Source organism: Panthera uncia, chromosome B1 (genome assembly GCF_023721935.1).
Source record: "Panthera uncia isolate 11264 chromosome B1, Puncia_PCG_1.0, whole genome shotgun sequence".
In the NCBI taxonomy this organism is placed as follows: domain Eukaryota; kingdom Metazoa; phylum Chordata; class Mammalia; order Carnivora; family Felidae; genus Panthera; species Panthera uncia.
In genome coordinates this window covers 122187338-122212161 of record NC_064811.1, presented here as the reverse complement: position 1 = coordinate 122212161, position 24824 = coordinate 122187338, and the positions used below count along the sequence as shown (strand labels likewise).

Genomic DNA, 24824 nt, shown 5'->3' with positions numbered 1-24824 from the left:
TGTGTTTATTATTTAAACACATTCATGATATCATAAAGAAAAGGTAAAATATGGAAATTAGTAGTGTATCTGTGGCTAAGTAGTGAATGTTTTAAGATGACAAGAATAAATACACAAATGTGAAATGTTGATATGGGGTTTAACGTGAAATGTACTAGAATAAAACTACATAGAAAAAACCTGTATGCAAAGTGATGGTACACACACACAGAACACATTTCTTTTTTTTTTTTAATGTTTTTAAATTTATTTTTGAGAGAGAGAGAGCATGAGCGGGGAAGGGGCAGAGAGAGAGGGGGACAGAGGATCTGAAGTGGCTCTGCACTGACAGCAGAGGCTTGAACTCACGAATCGTGATCGTGACCTGACCTGAAGTCGGACACTCAACCGACTTAGTCACCCAGGCATTCCAAACACATAGGACATTTCTAAACAAAGTCTGACACTTAGTAAACCCAATGGAAAAAAAAAAAGAGTCTTATTTAAAGTTAACATTTTGTAAATTAATTTTCTAATTTCGTTAAAAATAATAAAAAGGCCATCCATATTCTCCATCAACATCCAACAACGTGCATAAAAAAATAAGAGAATTGAAAAAAACATCATTTTCTAGGCAATAACTATAGTTCAAAGAGCTGGCTCCATCATGACTAAACTCAGACTTTCCTTAAAACCATGGTGATTGCAAAGTGATAAGCTGGAATTTGGCATGATTTTTTTATTAAATATGAAGCAATTGCTGCACACCTGCAGTTCTCAAAACCTTTTCAGGTTTTAGTCTTCTTCAAAATGGCAGCCAGTAGAGGTCCACTCCATATACTCATGGGAGATAGATATCCAATAAAGTCAACCCTTCTTCAGATTTATTGAAAAGACTAATTTTACATCTTATGAGATATAAATGAACTCACTGAATTTTATTTACCTCAGATAAATTAGTAATTCATATAAATGATAAACTAGAGAGTTATAAGCATTGTGATTAAAAAATTGTAAGTTAGAAGTCTGTAGATATCTCAAAATCTTTCACTGTCTATGTTAAAAGCATTTCAGCACTTCTCTTCCTTCTCTGAAGAATTCAGTCCTAAATCCCTTAGATGGAGCAAAGCAGGCATCCTGGGTATATGTATATCAGGGAGTGGTGGTAGTGGCTGAGAGTGCAAGCAGGGTATAGATGGTCCACCCAAGCATGTTGGGTGTCAGAGCCCTAGCAGGGTGAAGATGGCCTCCCTGTAAAGGGAAAGGGAGGCTTAGATAGGGAGTCAGACCCTGATTAGAGTAAGGAGGGCATCCATGCAAGGGAATGGCAAGCTGGCATAGTGTCAAAACTCAAGCAGGGTGAGGTGTGAGTCCATGAGGAGGAGTGGCTCAATTTGGGGAGTTGGAGCCCCAGTTGGTGGGATGCCCTCCTGGTGTGGGATGGCAGAGCTCAAGCAGGGGAGGAAAATGTCCATGTAGGGGATGGTCTGCTGTGGGGTATTGGAGGCAAGGGGACACAGTCGGGTATCAGAGCCTACGTAAGTTGAGGGCATCCCTGCAGAGGAGCAATGGGAGGTGTTAGAGATCAAGTGGGGTGAGTAGCTGTCCATGTGAAAGTACAGCTTGGAATATGGAATGAGAGCTGTTGCCCAGGGAAGAGGCAGTCACACAGGGGAAGAGTGATGGCATTGGGATTGATCAAGTAAATGTATTAAAAGTAATTAGAGACAGCTTTCTCACTTTTGAAAAGGGAGTTACAAATACAAAAAGAAAATGAGAATCGACCCTGTTGTGTTGGATTGGATGTGGAAATATCCATATGAACTCATGGTCTAGATAGAAAAGGATGGATAGATAGATGGATGATGATAGATAGATAGATAGATAGATAGATAGACAGACAGCTAATTAAAGGTATAAATGTATGGTTATGGAAGTGGCTTGGATATGTACCTGCATTCATATATTTCCTAGCTCTTTGTACAGATAGGGGCTTGTGTTTGAATATTATTTTCCATGCAAAGGAATGCGGGCTCCTTGGAGAAATAGGTGATCCAGGGATAGGGCAGGGAAACTACAAAACAGGTCATCTTGTGCCAGAAAAAGAAAGCACAGAAGTGTTAGGAGGTTGTTGGAGACCTGTCAAAAGGAATGGAAGCTAGCTTGAATGGTCTTCTGGCCAAATTTGGGACAATTTGAGCATATGAATAATGATAGTAATCGATTAAAATCCATTGAATAAAATGGGAATCCCACTTAGATATAAATAAAATCATGAATAAATTGAAAATTTGGAAAAGATCAGCATATTTATACAGTTTCAAGGTATCTACCTGCAAAATAATGACTAATTTCTAAAGGGTAGGAAGGAATTTTACAGTGGAGAAACCTTGTAGATACTGTATCACCCTAGAGACCAACACAAATATCACCAGTAACGAGACAAATAGAAATTGCTTGCCATCTGATAGAATTCACTGAGAAGAACATGCTGTCACTTCTGAAATATTCTTGCCAGAAATGCATATTCCAAATCTAATTAAGAGGAAACGTCAACAAAATCAATTTGAGGGACATACTCCAAAGTAACTGGTCTGTAATTTTCTAAAATGTCAGAACAGTCAAAGGAAGACTGAGAATCTGTTCCAGACTGAAGGAGACCAATGGATATGATAACTACATGTGTGATTCTGGACAGGATATAACAGATATTGTTGGGAAAATGCAAAACTTAACTAGAGTCTGAATTAGGTGGTAGCATCAGTGTTCAGTATCACAAATTTCTTGATTTGATAGATGTATTGTGGTTATAGAGGAGAATGTTCTTGTTTGTAGCAAACATACAGTAAGGAATCCATCAGTAATTGGGCATCTATTCAGCAATGGTTAAGAAAAATAAAATGTTCTGAGTACAAATATCCAGCTTTCCTGTAAGTTTGCCACCAATTGTAAAATATATAGAATTTTTTTTAAATTGAGGAGAGGTGACGGGGCCCCTGGGGTGGCTCAGTCGATTAAGTGTCTGACCTCAGTTCAGGTCATGATTTCATGGTCCCAGAGTTCCAGCCCCATGTTGGGCTCTGTGCTAACAGCTCAGAGCCTGGAGCCTGCTTTGGATTCTGTATGTTCCTTCCTCCCTGCCCCTCCCCTGCTCACTCTCTGTCTCTCTCTCTCAAAAATAAACATCAAACAATTTTTTTTTTTAATTGAAGAGAAGTCAGAGTCCCCCGCCAGCCACCAGAGGCTGCAGCTGTTCCTCTGGTGTTACCTCCAGGACCTACCGTCCCCATCAGCAGCCTCTCCACAGGGAGTTGAGGGGCTTCTTTCCAGGAGTGAGCCTCTCTCTTTAGTCTTGGCTCTTAAAGACACTTAGAGGAAGCCCAAAGAGGAATGAGTTTCTTTATCCCTCAGAGACTATCATTTGGCCGTATTGAAGCCTTGACAGACAGTTGCAGCCCCAGTGACTCTTGCCCTTCCTAATGATGAGGTTTTGGGGATGATTGTGGGGTTCGTGGGGTCTGGTGCAAAAAGGTGATTTTATTGAAGCACTGGGACAGGACCCGTGGGCAGGAAGAGCTGCCCCGGGACCATGAGGAGAGACTGGTTATATACTATGGAGTTGGGGGAGGTAAAGCCCAGGGGAAGTTTCCAGTGAGGTTTTCATATGCTAAATAAGACTCACAGGAGACTGGAGGCCTAGCTATTGTCAAGTGAAGGTTGTTTCTCCCTCTAGCAAAGCATTAAAGTTAAAACAATAAGGAGTTCCTGGAGAAACATTTTACTCTGCCTGCCTCAAGCATTTGTCAATGGGCTACAGGGTATAAGGAAATTTAGTTCTATCTGCCATTTCCTTCTGCCTTTGTTTCCCACATCACTATGGAGGGTGATGGACACTTAGGTCCTGCATGACTGTGATCTCTGTCAGCTAACCATTTGTTGTACCCCCTTTCTTTGTTCTTGGGCAGCCAGGAGTGTGAGAGGAATATCACTCATATCCACCTGGGGGTGGGGGTGTTTGTGGTGGTCAGCTTGCCTTATGTTCCCTTATCACTAATAGAAGAGGCTTGGGGATCAAGTAATTCTTTGTCTAGTCCGCTCACCTTGACTGGGATCCCTAGTAAGCAAGACTGAATAAAGTGTGTTACTTTCTGACAGGTCTCTAGAGTGATACAGTATCTATCTTTCTAAGCAGCCTAAGGTATCTACAACTGCAAGGAGAAAACTGATTAATTCTTTGAAAATCCTGAGGCCAGCTGAACCCAACATGCTTCAATATCTCAGATGTCCTTGATCAACACTGAAGACATAGGACCCTTCACTTATTTTTTTTTTCTCATGCCCTTCTTCCTTGAGTCTGTCTCAAACTATTTCCCATTATCCCAGACTTTTGTAAGAGCCTCTTCTGCAGTTACCCAACACCATTACCTCCTCAGCCCATCTCTGTTGGTTCTGTCCTGGCACTGATACTTGGATGATCCTGAGGAAATTACTTCCCCTGAAGCTTTCTCAAGTAGTTGGGTTGTTTGTCCATACCTCACTTTCTTCAGGGTAGAAAATGGGTCCAGTATTCCCTCTTTGGCTTCTTCCAAATTGCTACTCATCTACACTCACATAAAAACCACTGCCCCCAAAAGCATTTACTAAAACACAGCATCCATTTTTGATAAAAACCCTCAACAATGTAGGGATAGATGGAATATACCTCAACATCATAAAGACCATATACAAAAGACCCACAGCTAATATGATCCTTAATGGGGAAAAACTGAGAGCCTTTCCCCTAGGGTCAGAAACAAGACAAGGGTGTCCACTCTCACCATTACTATTTAGCATAGTGCTAAAAGTCTTGGCCTGAGCAATCAGACAACAAAAAGAAAAAAAGGGCACACAAATCAGCAAGGAAGAAGTAAGACTTTCACTATTTGCACATGACATGATACTCTATATAGAAAACCCTAAAGACTCCACCAAAAAATTGCTAGAACTAATAAATGAATTCAACAATATTGCAGGATATAAAATCAGTGTGCAAAAATCTGTTGCCTTTCTATCCACCAATAATGAAGCAGCAGAAAAAGAAATCAAGGCATCAATCCCATTTGCAATTGCACCAAAAACACTAAGATACCTAGGAATAAACCTAAACAAAGAGGTAAAAGATCTGTACTCTGAAAACTATAGAAGACTTAAGAAAGAAATTGAAGTGTTACAGAACCAGGCTGGAACACTGGCGGAAAAACCAAGTGGCACTCGGTGATCTTGGTGGATTGGAGATTGATTTTACACTGTCAGGCTCAGAGGAGACTTTCTCCAAAGGTCTGAGCCCAGAATGCAAGTGGGGAGGGTAATTTGTAGCTGACAGTCTGCATATCTGTGGGGGTTTTCACGTGCACAGCAAACAAAGGAAGAAGACACTGGAGGAGGGGTCTCTAAGCTAGAGACCAACCTTTGTTTTAGTCCAATCAGCCATCTTTGGTGTACTTTATCCACTTCTCCAACAGAAGACACAAAGAAATGAAAAAGCATTCCACGCTCATAGATTGGAAGAGCAAACATTGTGAAAATGTCTATACTACCCAAAGCAATCTACACATTTAATGAATCCCTATCAAAATATGACTAGCATTTTTTGCAGAGCTGGAACAAACAATCCTAAAATTTGTATGGAACCACAAAAGACTCCGTATAGTCAAAGCAATCCTGAAAAAGAAAAATTAGACTAGAGGCATCATGATTCTGGATTTTCAAGCTATACTAAAAAGCTGTAGTCATCAATAGAGTATGGTACTGGCGAGAAAAAAACAAACAAACAAAAAAAACAGACACGTAAATCAATGGAACAGAATGGAAAACCCAGAAATGGACCCACAACTCTATGTTAAACTAATCTTTGACAAAGCAGGAAAGAATATCCGATGGAAAAAGATAGTCTCTTCAACAAATGGTGTTGGGAAAACTGGACAGCAACATGCAGAAGAATGAAACTGAACCACTGTCTTACACCATACACAAAAATAAGTTCAAAATGGAGGAAAGACCTAAATGAGAGACAGGAAACCATCAAGATCCTAGAGGAGAACGAAGGCAGCAACCTCTTTGACCTTAGCTAGAGCAACTTCTTACCAGACACATTTGCCAAAGGCAGGGGAAACAAAAGCAAACTTGAACTGTTGGGACTTCATCAAGATAAAAAGCTTCTGCACAACAAAGGAAACAATCAACAAAACTAAAAGGCAGCCTACTGAATGAGAGAAGATATTTGCAAATGACATATCTGATAAAGAGTATCCAAAACCTATAAAGAACTTTTCAAACCCATCACCCAAAAAGACAACCCATTTAAGAAATGGACAGAAGACATGAATAGAAACTTCCAAAGAAGACATACAGATGGCTAACAGACGCATAAAAAGATGCTCAACATCACTCATCATCGGGGAAATACAAATCAAAATCATGATGAGATACCACCTCACACCTTTCAGAATGGCTAAAATTAACAGCACAAGAAACAGGTATTGGCAAGGATGAGGAGAAAGAGAAACCATCTTGCACTGTTGGTGGGAATGCAAACTCGTGCAGCCACTCTGGAGAACAGTATGCAGGTTCCTCAAAAAACTAAAAATAGAACTACCCATTACCATCCAGTAATTGTGCCATTAGGTATTTACCCAAAGGATATAAAAATTCAGCTAAAGATGCACTCCAATGTTTACAGCAGCATTATCAGCAATTGCCAAACTATTAAGAGAGCCCAAATGTCCATGGAGTGATGAATGGATAAAGAAGATGCGGTATGTATGTGAATATACATATATACACATATACACATACATACAATGGAATATTACACAGCCATCACAAAGAATGAAATCTTGCCATTTGCAACGACATGGATGGAGCTAGAATGTATTATGCTAAGCAAAAGAAGTCAATTGGAGAAAGACAAATGCCATATGATTTCACTTATATGTGGAATTTAAGAAAGAAAACAGATGAACATATGGGAAGAGGGTAGAAAAGGAGGGGAGACAAACAGAAGAGACAAGATCTTAACTATGGAGATCAAACTGAGGGTTGATGGAGGGCGGTGGGTGGGGGATGGGCTAGATGGGTGATGGGTATTAAAGGAGGGCACTCGTGATAAGCACTGGGTGTTGTATGTAAATGATGATTCACTGAGTACTACTTCTGAAACCAATATTGTACTGTGTGTTAACTAACTAAAATTTACATTAAAAAACACCAGCGCCCCCTTTGGGTCTCAGATAATCTGGCTATATCTTCTTAATCCCTCTTTACTGATTTACCTGCCAACGTAATTATGCCCTTGTTTACTCAAGACATTAGCAACCACAACTAGTTTTTCTTTCCACCCTGAGTTGTACCACTCTTGCATGTCTGTGTGGGTGATGCACAACACCTTGCCTGTCAAGCAGCCTCAACTCCAGTGACTTCTCCTCCATGCCTCTTTAGCTGCTCATTCTCAAGTTTACCACTGGGTCTTGTCATCCCCTGGAACTTCTTTCCCACCTCTGAATATTTAAATTCACCAATGCCACTCTTACACTTCAGCTTCCTCTTGTAAATAATGTCTCTCATACACACTGACTCCCTCCACCCTTGACCTTTTACTCACAGAGACATTTAGTTTCTTGCCCTGTGGATTATATCCATTGGTCTTCCCCATCCTAATTGCATTCCGTTCCAGATTTGCCTCCATGCTTTATTCCTTTGGGCCGTGTTTTGTTAGTATCCTCAGTTGTGTGCCCTTTTATTCTTCCTCCATACCCACCTAGGAAAACCATAAAGCTAAGCCATTCCTACTGTCTACTTACTAGACATGTATACCTGGGCTGGTGAGCTCTGCTGTGGTATTCACACTTTTGTCCATATTCATGCTACTAGAAATATATGGTTTCTTTTTTTAATTAAAACATTTTTTAATGTGTATTTATTTTTGAGAGAGACAGAGAGACAGAGCGTGAGTGGGGGAGGGGCAGAGAGAATGGGGAGATACAGAATCCGAGGCAGGCTCCAGGGTCTGAGCTAGTCAGCACAGAGCCCGATGCAGGGCTCGAACTCACAGACCGTGAGATCATGACCGAAGCCAGATGCTCAACTGACTGAGCCACTCAGGCACCCCTATTTCTTTTTTTAGTTTAAAGTTTATTTATTTATTTTGAGAGAGAGTAAGACAGGCAGAGAGTGTGGAGCCTGATGCAGGGCTCTATTCCATGAACTGTGAGGTCATGACCTAGGCCCAAATCAAGAGTTGAATACTCAACTGACTAAGCTACCCAGGTGCCCCAGAAATGTATGGTTTTGATCTCCAGCATTTAACATTACCTGGAGACACTTCTGTGTGCATTCAGTTATCTCTCTTTGCCATTTTCCAATGTGGCTATTTCAGATTCCCCACTCTTCTCAAAGTCTTTACCCTACCTCTTCTATAACTTGTGGCAATGAATCTTGCCAACATGTCTTAGAGAAAACAGAAGCAAGAAAAGAATTTTCTCAGTTCCTTCTAGCAGATTTAAAAGCTGATCTGCATCATTGTAGATGTATCCACCGTTTCTCTTTCCTCCTGTTCCAGTGGAAGATGTGTCTTATCCTCAAGCCTGTTTCCTCAGTATGAGCTCTGTATCACATCCCTTACGTCCTCAAGGACTGCTTTACTGATGGTCTCCTCTCTTCTGTATCTTCAGTCTTCTACATAGATTTAACATCAATATTTAGCATGTTCAGTTTTCTTCCTTCCTGCCAAAGAGTCCCTCCCTTGGTCTGTGACACTGCTGCTCGGATCACCTTCAACTTATATGTGGGTTACTATAATTTTCCTATGATTTACTTTTTAATCGTAGCCAGTGTTCTAAAACAAATCTATTTTCATGTTCCCCTGTTTAAAAACCTCCTAAGCCTCTCACTTCTCTCAGGATAAAATTCAATATATTTAGTAGGGCTTACGAGGTCCTTTACAACTTCTCTCTTGCTTTTATCTTTGGAAACGTGAGCACCAGTTCCATCTTCTGCCTCCATCACATCTCCACACCCAACCCCCCACAGTCTCCCATCAGTATACACAGTCACACACTTGTAATTTCTGGAATGCATCTCTCATCTCTGGGGTTTTGAACATACGTCTAAGTCCTGATTAGAACATTCTTCTCTCTGGGGTGCTTGGGTGGCTCAGTCTGTTAAGCATCACACTTCGGCTCAGGTCATAATCTCATGTGAGTTCAAGTCCTGCGTCGGGCTCTGTGCTGACAGCTCAGAGTCTGGAGCTGCTTCAGATTCTGTGTCTCCCTCTCTCTCTGCCTCTCCCCTGCTTGTGCATGCCCTCTCTCTCTCAAAACGAAATAAATGTGAAAAAAAGAACATTCTTCTCTCTGTTCTTGGATAAATTCTTCTCGTCCTTTGTGTTTCAACTTTGATGTTATTTCCTTTGAAAAACTTCCCTGACACCCCAAGACTTTGTCCGATAATGTGCCCTCATGGTTCCTAGTAGTTATCCTCTGTCATAGCCCTTAGCACCCTCTTGAGACTCCCTGTTTACTTGCACTCACTAGGACATCGATGCCTCAGGGCAGGGTCAGTTGTGTCTTTCTTGTCTTTCTCTTCCTATTGCTTAGTTCAGTAGCTTGCACAAGTAGATGTACTGAGGAAACAATAAATGAAACAATGAACGAATGAATGAATGAATGGATCCATGTGATAAAAGGATTATATAATGCTGGCAAAGAAATAAAAAAATTAAATTTGAAAAAAGTTAACATACGTTCAGGAAGCCAATTCAAAATGCAGCTAAAACGCACCCAAATTGGTTGTTAGGGGCTGCCTACTTAATATAGTAATAACTGGTGATTAAGGGAAACCATCTCATTTGAGGGTGGGGGAGGGTGTTGTGGAGATAATGAGGATGGAGAATTGAAAGAGGACATTGCTCAGATACTATTTTAAAACCGTATTTGGAAGTTCCTCTCCTTGTCTTTAGAAATTAAAACATCTGGGGCCCCTGGGTGGCTCAGTCGGTTAAGCGTCTGACTTTGGCTCGGGTCGTGATCTCATGGTTTGTGAGTTTGAGGCCTGCATCGGGCTCTGTGCGGACAGCTCAGAGCCTGGAGCCTGCTTCAGATTCTGTCTGTCTGTCTCTGCCCTTGTGCTCTGTCTCGCTCTCTCAAAAACAAAGTGTAAAAAAAAATTTTAAAAAACATTAAAACACCTGTTCAGGGCCTCCTGGGTGGCTCAGTCGGTTGAGCTTCTGACTTCGGCTCAGGTCATGATCTCAGTTTGTGAGTTCGAGCCCTGCGTCGGGCTCTGTGCTGACAGCTCAGAGCCTGGAGCCTGCTTCAGATTCTGTGTCTTCCTCTCTCTCTGCCTCTCCCCTGCTTGCTCTCTCTCTCTGTGTCTCTCAAAAATAAAATAAAAACATTAAAAACAAAAAATAAAAAAAAACTCCACCTGTTCAGAAAAGGGATAAAGTAAGTTCTAGTTTAACAGCATTCATTGCACTGTGATAGCGTGATAAGTGTGAAGGAAAAGAAGTGTTTACTCGCTTTTCAAAAAGGACTTAGGTCCTTAGCATGCTCACATTTCTCCTGTCCTGCCAGACAGTCCCTCCCTTGACATGACACCACTGCTCCACTGTCCCGTTACCAGCTACTTATAGTCTACACTTTCCTGAGATCAGTTTTTAAGATGTGTAACTTCTTTATCTTTATGTCCAAGTACTTTGTATGTTTTGACAAGTACTTGTCAAACCAAAAAAATGAAAGAGAATAATAGCCTCTTTGATCCAGATCTGTAATTTTTCATGTTATTCTTCATAAGGAATTGCAGTCCTTATCGTATACTTTCTCTCCTGAGATTTTAGAAAGATCTAGATGCTTATCGTTATCACCTTATATTTTTGTACATTTCTATTGTATGGTCAATGGTAATACGGCATTTTTATGACAAACTCTGGTGGGTACTAATATTATCAGATTCAGGTTCTACTTTGCCTATGTGGAAGCATGAATTTCAGAAAATGGTGCCTCCTGTAAGCTCTGTTATTACCATTTCTAAATGTTTTTATTAAAATGTATTTGACATGTAGCACTGTATAAGTTTAACGTGTACAACATGTGGATTTGACACATTTATATATTATAATATGATTGCCCTCATAGCATTAATCAACACCTCTCTCCCCTCCCCTATCATTTCCTTTTTGTGGTGGGAAAAATTAAGATCTCTTAGTGAGTTCAACGATTATACTACGGTATTGCCATCTGTATTCCCCCTGCTTTGCATTGGATCCCCAGGGTTTGTTTGTGTACTAGTTGCAAGTCTGTGCCCTTAAATAGCATTTCTCCTGTGCTTCCAACCCCTCCATCCCTGGTGACCACCACTAGACTCTCAGTTTTTATGAGTTTCATTTTTTTAGATTCTGCATATAAGTGACATCATACAGTATTTGTCTTTCTGTTTTTGACTTACTTCACTCAGCACAGTGCCCTCGAGGTCCATCTACGTTGTCACAAATGATGAGATTTCCTTCTTTCTCAGGATCGAATAATATTCCACTGTGTCTATATACCACATCTTCTGAAAGGGTGGGCCTACGCCGGCCGACTCCATCTTGTTCTGTGTCCTTCACCTTGACCACGCCTCCTCCCCTTGAGTAACCGCCCCCCCCCCCTTACCTGCCTAACAGGACTCGGACCCTTCCCCAGCCAATCGGCTGAGGCCACAGCCATTACCTCACCAACTGCCCCTAGGCCCCAATAAAACCTTTGTCCTTTTGAAACTCGCTCTCTCCCCGGTATCTCACCACTGCGTCGGTGCAGGTAGGGGATTGAGCTCGAGCTAGCTCGAATAAAGGCTCTTTTGCTTTTACATCGGACTCGGCTCCCTGGCGGTATTTGGGGATCACGAATTCTGGGCATAACACTTCTTTATCCAGTTGTGCATTGACAGACACTTAAGTTATTTCCATATTGTGGCCATCGTAAATAATAATACAGTGAACATGGTAGTGCAGATACCTCTTCAGTATCCTGTTTTGATTTCCTTTGAGCAAATACCCAGGAGTGAAATTCTGTGAGCTCGACTATTTATGAAATTGGGGCCAGTCAGCTTGCTTGATTTTTCCTTTATCAATAAATTTGACATTATCTGCATTTTCCCAGAAGTGACCTTACCACGATCTTTACCTTTTATCTCCACAAAACGTAATTTGGTGTGTTTGCTCACTCAGGCTCCTTGCCCAGTTTTCTTCATATCCCATTGACTGGTCATGAGAGCAAAATTGCCTAAGACGGAAACAAGCCTAGCTCCCAGGGCTGCTGACCAAAAGCAGGTCACAGCCTCGGAGACATCTTCTCTGCTGTGCTCAAACCTCACATTCCATTCTGGTCATGCTTTCCCTTGTTAATCCTGGCTCCACATGAAACCTGATTTAGAAGCCAAAGATTGTTAAGCACTTTTCCAGTGACCAACTTTGGCTCTGATCTTTGATTGCAGATATAGTTTTCAACCTATGTATATGAGTCATCTAAGTTGGCTGTTTGTTGAGGAGGGAGGACACAATGTTACTTTACTGAACAGTGTTCATAAATTCCTTATAAAGTCATAACTATCTAGCAGAAAACTCTCAGTAATTTACTTTAATACATTAAGTAAAATTTTTTTATTTTCTACTTAAGGAAATATCTTCTCAGGAGATTGCCTTGGAAAGTAGTAGCTGAAACTACACTGAATATGTCAAAGACACAAACAGCCCTCTGGAGAAGTTCATTGCCCCACAACTAAAGACAAACATAGCTATCTCTGTTCATGTCAATAACTATACTTTCCCTGGTTAAGTTCATAAAGGCTCATGGCATACCTAAAAACATCTATCAGGATGCCCAACCCCTGATATACTCTTACCTGAATGTACCTGCTATCTAGTCTTGTTACATGTTCCCATGGCAGGGCCACAGGGAGCTGAGGTGAGCACTCAGTTTTCTGTTCTTGTTCTGCACATATGTTAACTTAATACCTATGGATTTTCTTCTTACTATGTCATAACTACTATTATAGGTTCTGGAGATACAGCGGTAAACTAGTAAATTCTTGCTTATGACAAGTGGAGGGAATCAGAAGAGAGGTAATTAATTGGTAGAGAAAATACCACATTGGAAACATGCTATGCAGCATGTTTAGAAAGGGGGTCTGATAGAGAATAACTGAGAGTCTGGGGAGGGAGGTTTTAGGTTGTGTGGTTGGGGAAGGCTGTTCTAGGCAGACCCTTTAAGCTGAGAACTAATGACAAGGAGGAGCCAGCCTAGTGAGATGGGGGAGGGCATGTCCCACACTGGCCCTAAGGCAGGTATAAATTTGGTGTGCCTGCAGAAAAGAAAGAAGGCCCCTGAGCGTCAGGAATGTGATGGGAAAGGAGGAGGTAGTTCAAGACCAGGAGAGGTTTTAAGAAGATCCTACCAAGCCTGATAAGAAGATTGTTTTTATTCTAAGTCTCTAGAGGCCGGATGGCCTCGCTACTGTGGGGAGAATGGAGGCAAGAGGAAGAAGGGAGGCCAGCTGGGAGACCACTGTGAAGGTCCAGGCTACAGGGTAGTAGCTGGGAAAGGGTGGTGGCAGTGGGGATAGAGAGATTAAGTGAACTAGGGGAACATTTTAGCAGTGATGCCAAGAACACTTACCCTCAGGTTGGGTGTGGGGAGCTGGGGCTGTCATGGATGATTTCTAGAAATTTACTTCCTTTCCCTTCAGTATCCATGTTGACTGTGGACACGAAAACCTCAGAAACATCCTGCCCAGAAGTCAGTAGACCTTCAGTGTTCCAGGAAATAAGTACAGGGAGGATTTTAAAACCAGGGGCCTAGAGGCCAGTATTTATACTTCCCTGCAGGCTGGGGAGGCTGCAATTTATTTTTATTCATTGGCATTCGCTTCAGGAAAACTTTTTTGTTAATATAGAAATTATTACAAGCAATTAGTAACAGCTTCATTTTTAAAGTTACATTTTATGGAAAGCTTCTAGCATTTCATCTTAAAACAGACTAAATTGGGACTGTGTCCTCAGCTCTTTTTGATTAAGGAGAGGAGAGTGATTGACATTTGTTTGGTTGTGGGTTTTAGCACTACTATGGTTACAGTGTGATGGTTGAAAATGTTCTATCCAGCACATTATTAGTTATTCCATTTCTTGATAAAACAGACATTTCAGAACAAGGCAGAGTCTGGAAGTGCAGTGGGGGAGGGGGAACTCAAACTCTGTGAAATGTTTAACCTTTTAACATAGTTCAACAAAGTTTAGATTTCTGGCAAAACGCCTAGACTTCATAAGGCTGTTCATGGTTGCAAAACCCGACAAGACTTTAGCACTTAAATTATTCTGGCTCAAAGTTGAGACCATGTGAAGAGAGCAGAGGGGAAAAAACCCACACCCTGATAGCTACAGCTGGGCTCATGGCACAGAGTAATTTGGGAAAGGATGCTGGGGGTGGTGATTACAACCTACAGTTCCTCAGAGGTATATCAAGTGCTTCTAATGAGAGAACAAACTATCCCCAAAGGGAATGCAAGTTTGGCATTAAAGGTAAAGAAGGCTCTTAAGTGACAAACCAAATAAATCACACATTAGCAAGAATTATTCATTATCACAGACAGAATCACAGCAGTTGTCTGTATAGAGATCAGTGCAGTGACTAATCAAGAGATTATGTCTCAAGCACAGAGTCTGAAAGAAGTTTCTCCATCTAGAAACGCACATGCAGGGGTGCCTAGGTGGCTCAGTCGGTTAAGCGGCCGACTTCGGCTCAGGTCATGATCTTGCGGTTTGTGAGCTCGAGGCCCGCCTCGGGCTCTGTGCTGACAACTTGGAGCCTGGAGCCTGCATTGGATTCTGTGTCTCCCTCTCTCTCTGCCCCTCCCCCACTCACACTCTGTCTCTCTGTCTCCTTCAAAAATAAATAAACATTAAAAAAAATTAAAAAAAAAATAAATGCACATGCAAGCTACTGTTGGTGCCAGTATCTGGGGCAGCATCTTCTAGGCAAAGAAAATGGGGAAATTGTAATTAGCCAGAAGTAATCGAGAATTTCATTACCATCTGCCTTTGTTTGGTATGTGTTGACATATCTATTGATTTAAATTCCCTGAAGTTTCTCTAAAAGTTGTCAGAACATATGGGTCATTTGCAAAGAAGAAAACATAAAACAATAATTAGTAAAATAATTATGGATAGAAGTAGTACAGTGTTTCCTACATATGGTCCTCAGAACCCTAATTCTGAGAGGTGGACACTTAGTAGGTAAAGGGAGTGCTTGAAAAATCAGTTCAGTGGCCAGTAAGATTGGGAAGCATCTCAACGATATTCCAATGTCTCTTTTATATTTGTCCTTTTTTTTCAAAGGTTGCAGTAGTTTTATGTGTATTGCAGAGCTCTAGAAGGAGAACAGAGTATCCAGTGTTTTCCAAATATATTTAAACATAAAATCAGCCTATTCTCCACCCCCATCCTTTTTTTATGAAGTATATCATCAAGCATATATTCTGATCATATACATTAGTAAACACTGAATATAGAATATGTATGTCTGCAGAATGAACATATTTTCACATATGGAGCTAAGAACACAATGGAGAGAGAATCAGACAAAGAGAAACACAAATGAAGGAATAGATCATGATAACTGAGTTTGGCAATAAATGGGTAATAAGAGACAGGAATGCTATTACCTACAGAAAAATTCAATCACATTGACTTAAATAAATAACAAGAACACTAAAGATAGGTGGTTTCTGATTTTATTTCAGCCCCTGAACAATGTTATATCCGAGATTTCTGCATTTCTCTTGGCTGTTACCTCATACTTGCAGTATGGCTGCTGTGATTCTGACTCTCACATTTGCCTCCTACAAAGGAAAAAGGGGAAAGGGGAAAGTTTTAGGAAAGGCTATTATTTTAATCAAGAAGAAAAACACATTTTTAGGAATATCACTGCACAATTGTAAATATGTCTAATTGCTTGGGACTGCCAAAAGATCTGTGAAGGAGAATAATTAGAATTTTACATTGGTCAATTGGGAATTTTTTGGTGACTTATGCATTACAGAATGGGAGTAAGAAAAGGAGTTTGGAATGATTTGTATATGTCCAGCTGTAGAAATATGGAGGTGGAATATGTTATTTTAGACACATTCCTTTAGGCAAGTCTTTTGAATTACCCAAGGCGTCTGGAAAGATAAAAAGATAAAGTATCCCACCTTCTTTTGCCATTTGGGGAATAGTGTACCCGCTCAAATGCATGTGCACGTGTGTGTGTGTTTGCACGCACGCACACACGCACACACACACATGCACACAGACACAGTTTTAAAGTTCAGTTGAGAGCAGATGTGCCCCCATCCCTGGGGGACACCATGGGAACAAGATGGACATACTGTCTTGCCATCCCAGTCAAAGTTAGTCACTAGCCAGAGGACAAAATGTTCTGGGGCTTTTCCCCAGGTAATAGCAGGCTTTGTTGCTTTTACTACAATGAATTTTCAGGACCTACCTAATCCAGCCTATGGCTTAAAACATGAAAGCGTTTACAGAGCTCTAAAATAATTACTGTGTTTTTTCACTCTCTGAGCTCTTAATGGGGATAAATATACACCAGGAAACAAATTGGTTCAGTTTGCTTATGAAGTTTTCTTTGGTAGCAAGACATAGGCATGTTGGTACAACACTGTTCTCTCTGGAATGGAATTTATTAAAAGAAAAACCCATGATGAAACCCACAGAAGGGGCTATCAATTTTTAGTCTGTGAACTACCACAAAAGAACATTTCCTATAAAATGTTTTTCTTTTAAAAATGGAAATTATGTGGACCTCAAATTCATGTAATAATAAAGTCCTTCTGATATTCCTTTGGCATAGACACTCAAAGCGTGTTTCTTATTATGTTTTTTCATTATTGTTTTTTCATTAGAAAAGTAATATAAACCTTATTATTAATGTTCTGAAAAAAATACTACTATGAATCCAATAATCCTGAACATTGTGAAATCTTTTCTTCTCTTTTTAATATTTTTCATTAAATATATCATTGAACTTGGAGCCTCATACAACATCTCCCATCGTCACTCACTTCTTTAAGCATTGTGTTCATGGTATAGCCTAGTCTCACATCACAATATGAACAAATAGGCTGCCTTTTTCTCAAAGATCATTTGAACTCATATTACCATTTCTCATATAGTAGTAGTGTTCTTTCTCATAGACACAAAAATTATTCAGTTAGCATATCTGATCCTTCAACTGGAATACTGATTACCTACTTACATATATGTAAGAAACCATGAGGGACACAAAAGAACAACAGTGGTATTAACTTCAGGAGTGTATGGGTGAAAGTTCTACCTAGGCATGTCCAAATGGAGTTCACAAAACTAGCCATTTGTAGAAGGTACTTATAAATGATAATAGGCACTCCAGGGCTCAGGAGGAGAGGAGGAATGCAGACTGGAAACGAAATCACCTTTCAGTCTGTGTGTGATGTGGGGTTAGAGAGGTGTGGATGACCAGGCTGGGGGGAAATTCCAGATACAGGCAGAAAAGGGTGGGAAGGCACTGAGTGTGTTTAAGAAGTAGTTACACTTATGCCTGGTCTGCATAGGAGTTTAGTTTTCATCTCAATTTCCTGCACTTCCAGAAGAAAATGGTCTGAAGCCTTGATCCATTGAAAATGCCCTCCGTTCTTTTCACTTGTATGTACAAACTTGATCAGGGAGTGTGTGTGTTCGACAGCAAATAGATGCAAGGTCTCCTTTTTCCTAGTGTGAGCTGCTTTTCCCAGACTTACACTCTTTGCTGTCATGTCTCACAAAATCAGAGAAAAAAGAAAGCTTCATTTGAAGGGAAAAATCAAAGCTGTTTGTACCTTTGCATACTTAGCCTTACTGGAATTTTCATAGTGACTCATATTTTGGGTAAAAGCTGGAGTTACTATTTAATCTGGAAATGTGTCTGCATTTTACTTTCCGAGAACAGTATTGAAATGCACATACATGTTGGGGAAGTTTTATAATCAAAGCATTCAACCCGGAGAGGCCTCATTACAGATCACTTAGATCACCTGGCTGGTGTTTTTCAACACTACGTTTTTTGTTTTTGTTTTTTAGGTGTTACATGTTCCTGTTAAATGGAAGCCTTACCTTTAAGACCAAATGCAAACTGTATAAAACCAGATCCTCTTCTTTAAGCACAGTAGCCAAGTCCCTAAATTTTCTCAGAACCCAGATGGAAAACATTTGCTTTCATTCATTTTACAGATGGGAAAATTGAGCCTAGAAAATCAAGTTCCCTGAAGGAGCCCATGTCTTGAGTTCCATTATGAGAGCAGGTATATTCAGATTCAGAGTCTTGGCAGGCTCTTAGCCTTGAGTGCATTGGGGAGAGCCATAGTAAGAGTCTCTGCTCTTACTCTCCCATCTCCTTTCTCTAAGGGGGAGAAAAGTTATATTTTCTAGGTCTAGGAAGCAGAGACAATGGGAAGGGCACTCCCAAGTAGTCAGCCCTGCCTTCTACTTCAGTTCTTCTGGGCCGGGCATCTGGGCTTCCTCCTCACACAGCCCCAAGAGAGCCAGGAGGCTGGAGACAGTGAGTCCTCTGGTTCAGTGAGGTGCTGTAGTTCAGAGGGCACCAAGCAAACCTGGGATCCAGGACAGTAATTCTCATTTTTAAAGAAATATTGTAGCTAAAAAAACCAATCAAGTTTTACTTTCTACACTTGATCTTAGCCAAAAGGCCGAGAAGCGATCAAGTTTTACTTTATGAAAAGCTGCTTATTCCTAGTTCTAAGCCTAGTGACTTGGTTCAGTTACACATCGACAGTTTTAAGAACAACATTCAAAATGAACTAGCTAAAAAAATTTTCTGGTCAGTATTTCTACTGGTGCCTAAGGTGCCCTGATGCTTTGTGGGCAAAGAAGTCACATGATAGGATCACTTTTCCAGTCATGCTGATCGTTTTTTCATTAATACCCACAGGACAAATGGCCGTGTTTATGACATGGCTGACCTATGTAAGGTTTATCTTGTGTGCACCACAAATTGGTGAAATATGGACCAGATGTGGCACACAGATTTGCTTTGTGTGGCATGCATAGTGTTATGAAATTTTTGAATTAGCTGCCAAAACTTAAGAGATTTCATATAAAAACCCAGGTGCCCAGCTTTTCTTGAAAAATTAGAAGATTGAACAATATTGTGTTCAAAGTGTCCTTACAGGATGATTGACAGGTTAACATTTGATCTGAGCTATGTGGCATCTGCCCCCTATAGATGGGGCATACATTCCTTAGTTTGCTACCATTCCTGATTGTGGAACTTGGTTTTTCTCCTCATGGTGTACAGTATTCCTTTGTATCCACATTTCTATTAAAAGTGAGGCAGGAAATATTTGACATCGAAGGCACATGCTTTTTATATAAAACTAGACTACTGTGAATGATTTAATTGGCTCTGTGGGGCTTTGAATTTGCTACCTTATAGTGTGTGAACAGATTAGATAGTGTTCTGCTAAATGTTCTAAGAAGCCCAGTTTTTCACATATTTTAACATCTCTGAAATCAAGAGACATCACAGAATTGCTGTCAGCCAGGCAGTAGTCATGGTGAAATGGCCACTGCCTGCAAACTTTGTCATAATTGTTTATGTTATTGCTATGTCGATTGAGCTTGTGTGCGATGTTGGAAGGTACATATAACTCGAGTGTAAATGCCACTTGAGAAGTTTCCAACAAGAAGCCTATTATTCAGCCTTGACTTGAAAAGTGGCTGTGTATGCACAAAGACAGCAGCTGGCCATGAACTTGATACTAGTGAAGCAAATGTTCTTTGTCGGAGAGGTGACTGCAATTCTTTCTTTTCTTGGAAAGAGCGGCCAAGTGCTTTAGGGGACCTAAAGACATTTTGTTACTGAGAGACGTGCAAAAGAATTCCTGGTACAGGCCAAGCGGTGTAAGAGAAAGCAAGAGAAAATGCCAAGTGATGTGGAATAGATAATGGAAATTTCTGGGCAAAGAAGTCTGTGTGGCCCACCCAGACTTCAAGCAGAACTATCATTAAGGTGTTATATCATAGATTGATTGAAAATGCATATTCTTTTTTGTATTGGTACATAAAATGGTGAATCTTACCATCTGTGATGTCTTAGATTCAATAAAATATGGTAAAATAAAGCCAGACGAAAGGAAGGATTTACTGCCTGTGCCATTGACATGGGCCCTTCAGCTACCAACTCTCTGCCTCTTCCAGGACTGCTTCTTATCTTCTCTAACTGCTGAGTGAAAGAGAAATGTTGACAAATGAATAAATGGCATAGCTATTAGGCAATAGTAAATGCTGGTGAAGCATTAAATAGAACCTGAAATTTGTGCTTGGTTTGTGTTAAATAACAACAACCCAAGCTGCCTTGAAAACTTTGAAGGAAGAACAACTGAGACCAAGACACCAGGGAATTGTCTTCTGAAGTATTTCCTAGATTAAAGGGCATTTTTTAACCCTCACAGTTTCATAGGAAGCCACAACTGAAGGGCTAGGTGAACTTGGTTTACGGCCGTAAAAGGCACCCAAACCGGCTGTTCGGGACAATGACACATCCATCCCCGGTCATGTGTTATTACTTACAGTACATGTCACGGGACAAATGTTTGTTATTAGCAGAAGTTTCACGGACAAGTTTTATCATCCATTTTCTGGTCCACTCCAATTTAACAACAGTTTTATATTTTGCCTGCAGGCTAGAATGCCGAGTTTATGCCAAAGACATTTCTATTTTAATTGTCATGGCCCCAAATGAACATTTTATTCTTGAAAGGATTGGAAAAATACATGCAAAAAGGAAAATCTAATTTATTTTTTGACGTCTTCTAAAATAATTTAAAGTAATTCCAAACCAACAAATGGCTGTTTGGTTCAGTTGTCTTTCTGGAAAGGAAGGTACAGATTCCGGTTTGATTAGAAATGACTCTTCTCTCCACAAAGGTCCGTCTTGTTAACGTACATATTTGAGGAGAAGAGTGGTTCTTTGGCTTTATCTCTGTTCTCAAAGATACTGCAAAATTGTCTTGGAAGGTATGCATATTGGATATTTTCTGTGTCTCACATTTTAAGCCATGGTATTCACCAAGTAAATTGCTAATTGGGAAAGAGCTTATCATATTTCTTTTAGTAAAGTCCTTGACTTCTAGCTTAATTAGCACATCTTTTATTTGTAAAATAAAATGGAAAGGGCCTTTCACACAAATTAACTACACATACTTTTCAGAAGGAAAACAAGAACTCAAGATAAAAGATTACTTTTTCTAACAAATTTCTGCTTTCACTTTTAAATTGCTAAATGATTTTGCCTTTGGGCTGACATTTTTCATACCTTTTACAATTTTCTAACGGTGAGGTTTTGGCTATTGAGTTGTGAAAGTGTCATTGCAACATATTGAAAGCCGATTCAAAATAGCTACTGTTCATTGTTAAAAATTTTGCACTTGAGTAGAGTTAGAGCTGGAAGGTGTCAGAAGCTTGGTTGGGTTGGAACACATCAACATAATTTTAACATTTTAAATTCAGGGCATTTCCAGGGTTCCCAGCTCACTAAGACAACCTTAACAGATTAGTAATAGTTTATATGGTGTTTAATACAGAGTAGGCACATAGTATTTGTTGAATAAACCCTATAGCATGTGTGTGTACAAATGGCTATATGTGAGCTACACCTAATGTCTTTCAATGAAATTCAGAATTAGGACATGTCATACAAGTAAAATATTTATAATTACTCAACAGATGAAATGAATAATGATAGCCATGATGATAATGACAATTTTTATTATAAGTGAGTTATTAATAATAATTATTATTACTAGCTATCAACTTCATTTTTCTCTTCAGCTGTCATCTCCAGCTCAAGTAGTGCCTTCCGGACCTCAGTAAATTGTAGGGAGATGGGAAATCTCTAGGAGTAACCCCCAGGCCCAAACTAAGTCAGGTCACAGAGGGCTGCGTCTTCGTCCTCAGAGAGAATAAGGACCAAGCAGGATATTTTCACCAGCTGTACTTGGTCAGGAGAAGAACAAGAAGACAGACCATTCATTATTCATGGATATATTCCAGATATTATGCAGAAGGGACAAATTATGTAAAATTGCAGGTGATGGAAGAAAGCCATTTATATAGGTAACAGAGCATCCTACTTCAACTATACCTAGAAATCCCCAAGAAATTCTCAGTGAATTAAAATTGTTTTGACTTGGGAGGAATTTGGAAAAGTTCAAGTGTCAAAGTCACATTGATAGGGAGAGTCTCAATATGTGGCAAACCAGGTACAGTACAAGTGTAGTCTGCCAGGAGAGGCTAACAACAAGATGGCTAAACTTACTTATTTAGATGGAAATATGATCATAGCTGTTTTATAGATTTTAAGTTAAGTTGCTTAGTTACTACTTACTTCTATATTAAATTCCAAGTCAATCTAGGTATGTAGAGATGGTACTCTATAATGGTTAATAATGAATAGTTAAGACATAGTTAATCCACAGATTTAAATTTCAGGGCATGTAGAATTCTCTACTGGCCTACGGAATGTCAAAAATGCTAATAACTGATTTCCTTTGTAATTCTATATATTTTATTTTATGAATTAATCTGTTGGTTTCACCAAACTGTTGAAGAGGTCCCTGACACAGAAATGTTTTTAAAAAACTGAAACCTTAGATTCAGTCTCTTGAAATAACTTCTAAAAATAACATAAATCAGGAAGCCAGTGTTCTATATGCCTTACCTGGGTAGAGCTTTGAACTGATGTTCAGATAAGTGATTACCTTTCAAGACAGCATTGGGCTAGATAAGTTGAAGACTTGAGAGAAGCATGAAACAACAAGTTGGTGTGATATAAATTTGGATGGGGAGTCATGGGTTTGCTGTCTGGGGGCAGTTCCCCAATAAACCATAACTTAATTAATTTTCAAAGAAGCTCGAATTTGGACATTAAAGGGAAATTGCAAAAGCTATTAAATTTGGCTCCTGGGTAATAAATGTCTCAACCATGCCTTGTAATATAATACCATGGTCCCTGTTCATTAATAAGGGGAAAATGGTTTGCTTGTTTGGGGACCAAAGAGCTAACTGTCACACATATCCACAGTTGGATGTATAAGAAGAGAAAGGAGATAATGTGAGCTCTATATTTTGATTTTGTTGGCTGACTGAATATTGTATTTCTCACATTTATTGAGCAGCTCTTTGGCCAGGCACGGTGCTAGCTTCTGGGGAGGCTATAAAGATAAATGAGACAGTTTCTTTGAATCAGTACATCACTTGGGCACAGACACAGGTCATTATTTCCTTAGAACGTGAATATTTTGTTAAATGGTGTTGTTATGACTTTAAACAGTTAATTCTAGTTCTACTAACATTTCTTACCATCAGGAAGCAATTGAATTAACTAGTTTTCCTTTCTCCTAGAATTTCTCAGACTGTTAATATTTTCTGTCATACTAAGCACCAAATATGAATTCCCGGAGGAGGGCAACACATAGAGAAGGGGCCTAGTTGAGTTGACAAAGTCATTATTATCTATGAGAGCTGGCTGAGGGGATCTGGAGGACTCTCTTGACCCAATAGATCTCTCCTAGATTGCCTGAGATAGTTCACATCACTGTATAGCTCTACATCAAAGAACCACTGGATTGATAAGTATTGATTGTACTTCCTAATGGCTCATTGAAAACACCTTCCCTGAGACAGCAGAAGTTTTGCCAAGGTTGGGGTGGATATATAAGACACTATAGGAGGTGCAGTTAAAGCAGATGGAGATGGGCGTCATTGCCTGTAGTATGTGTCATGGAGGCTTTAGGGAAACATACCAGCAACCTGAGGAAAATCTGACTCATTCCCAAGAGTGACCTCAGAGAGAGACTGCCACGGGAATGACTGTAAGGCAGCTCCCCTCTGACTTGACCCTGTTGTACCCTGGAGAGTCCTCCTATATGTGGAATCTGGGGGCAAGGGGAAAGTCAAACTCATAGAAACAGAGAGTAGAATGATGATTGCCAGGAGCTAATTGGGGTGGGGAATAGAGAGAAGTTGCTAAAAAGGTACAAACTTTCAGTTATAAGTTAAATAATATCTGAGGGTATAATGTGTAAAATAGTGACTATAGTTGATAATACTGTATTAGTCAATTAAAATTTTCCAAGAGAGTAGAAGTGTTCTTACACACACAGATAAATGTGTGAAAGGGAGGGACCCTTTCAAAAGGTATATGTGTATCAAATCATTATGTTGTATACTAATATATTACAGTTTTGTCAGATATACTTCAATAAAACTGGGGGGAAAAGGGGAATAACTCCTTTCTCTCCAAGTCATGGTCTAGCAGCTTCAGTATAGCTGCTCATGGAAGGAATATGCCATCCTTCCTCCTTCACCTCAGAGCATCTTCTGGCACTTTCAGTCCCATCTAGGTTCATCGAGGTCATGAGCACAAAAGGAAGCCTAGAGAGAAAAGAGTTATCACTCCTGTGGACTGTAACCTTCTTGATGGCAAGAGATCACATCTGTTCTGCTCATATCCCTTCACTGAACAGTTGTTCATTGAGCACCCACTCTATGGTATGACGATGCCATACATCAGGAAGCCTAAGAACCAAAACCAAAAAAAACCTCACCCTCATCAAGCAGCAAGCAGTCAATAACAAAACCTAATAAATAAGTTTTATTAGATTGAAATAAGTGCCATGGAGAAAAATAGAACAGTTTAAGGGAAGTTGGAAATGCCAGCAAGGAGTTTGTGTGTTTGTGCTCTCTC

General features: G+C 40.0%; 1 pseudogene; it reads right to left on the bottom strand.

Moving 5' to 3' along the window:
* Positions 1–18616: 18616 nt before the first annotated feature.
* Positions 18617–18777, bottom strand: LOC125924189 (uncharacterized; annotated as a pseudogene).
* Positions 18778–24824: the final 6047 nt, after the last annotated feature.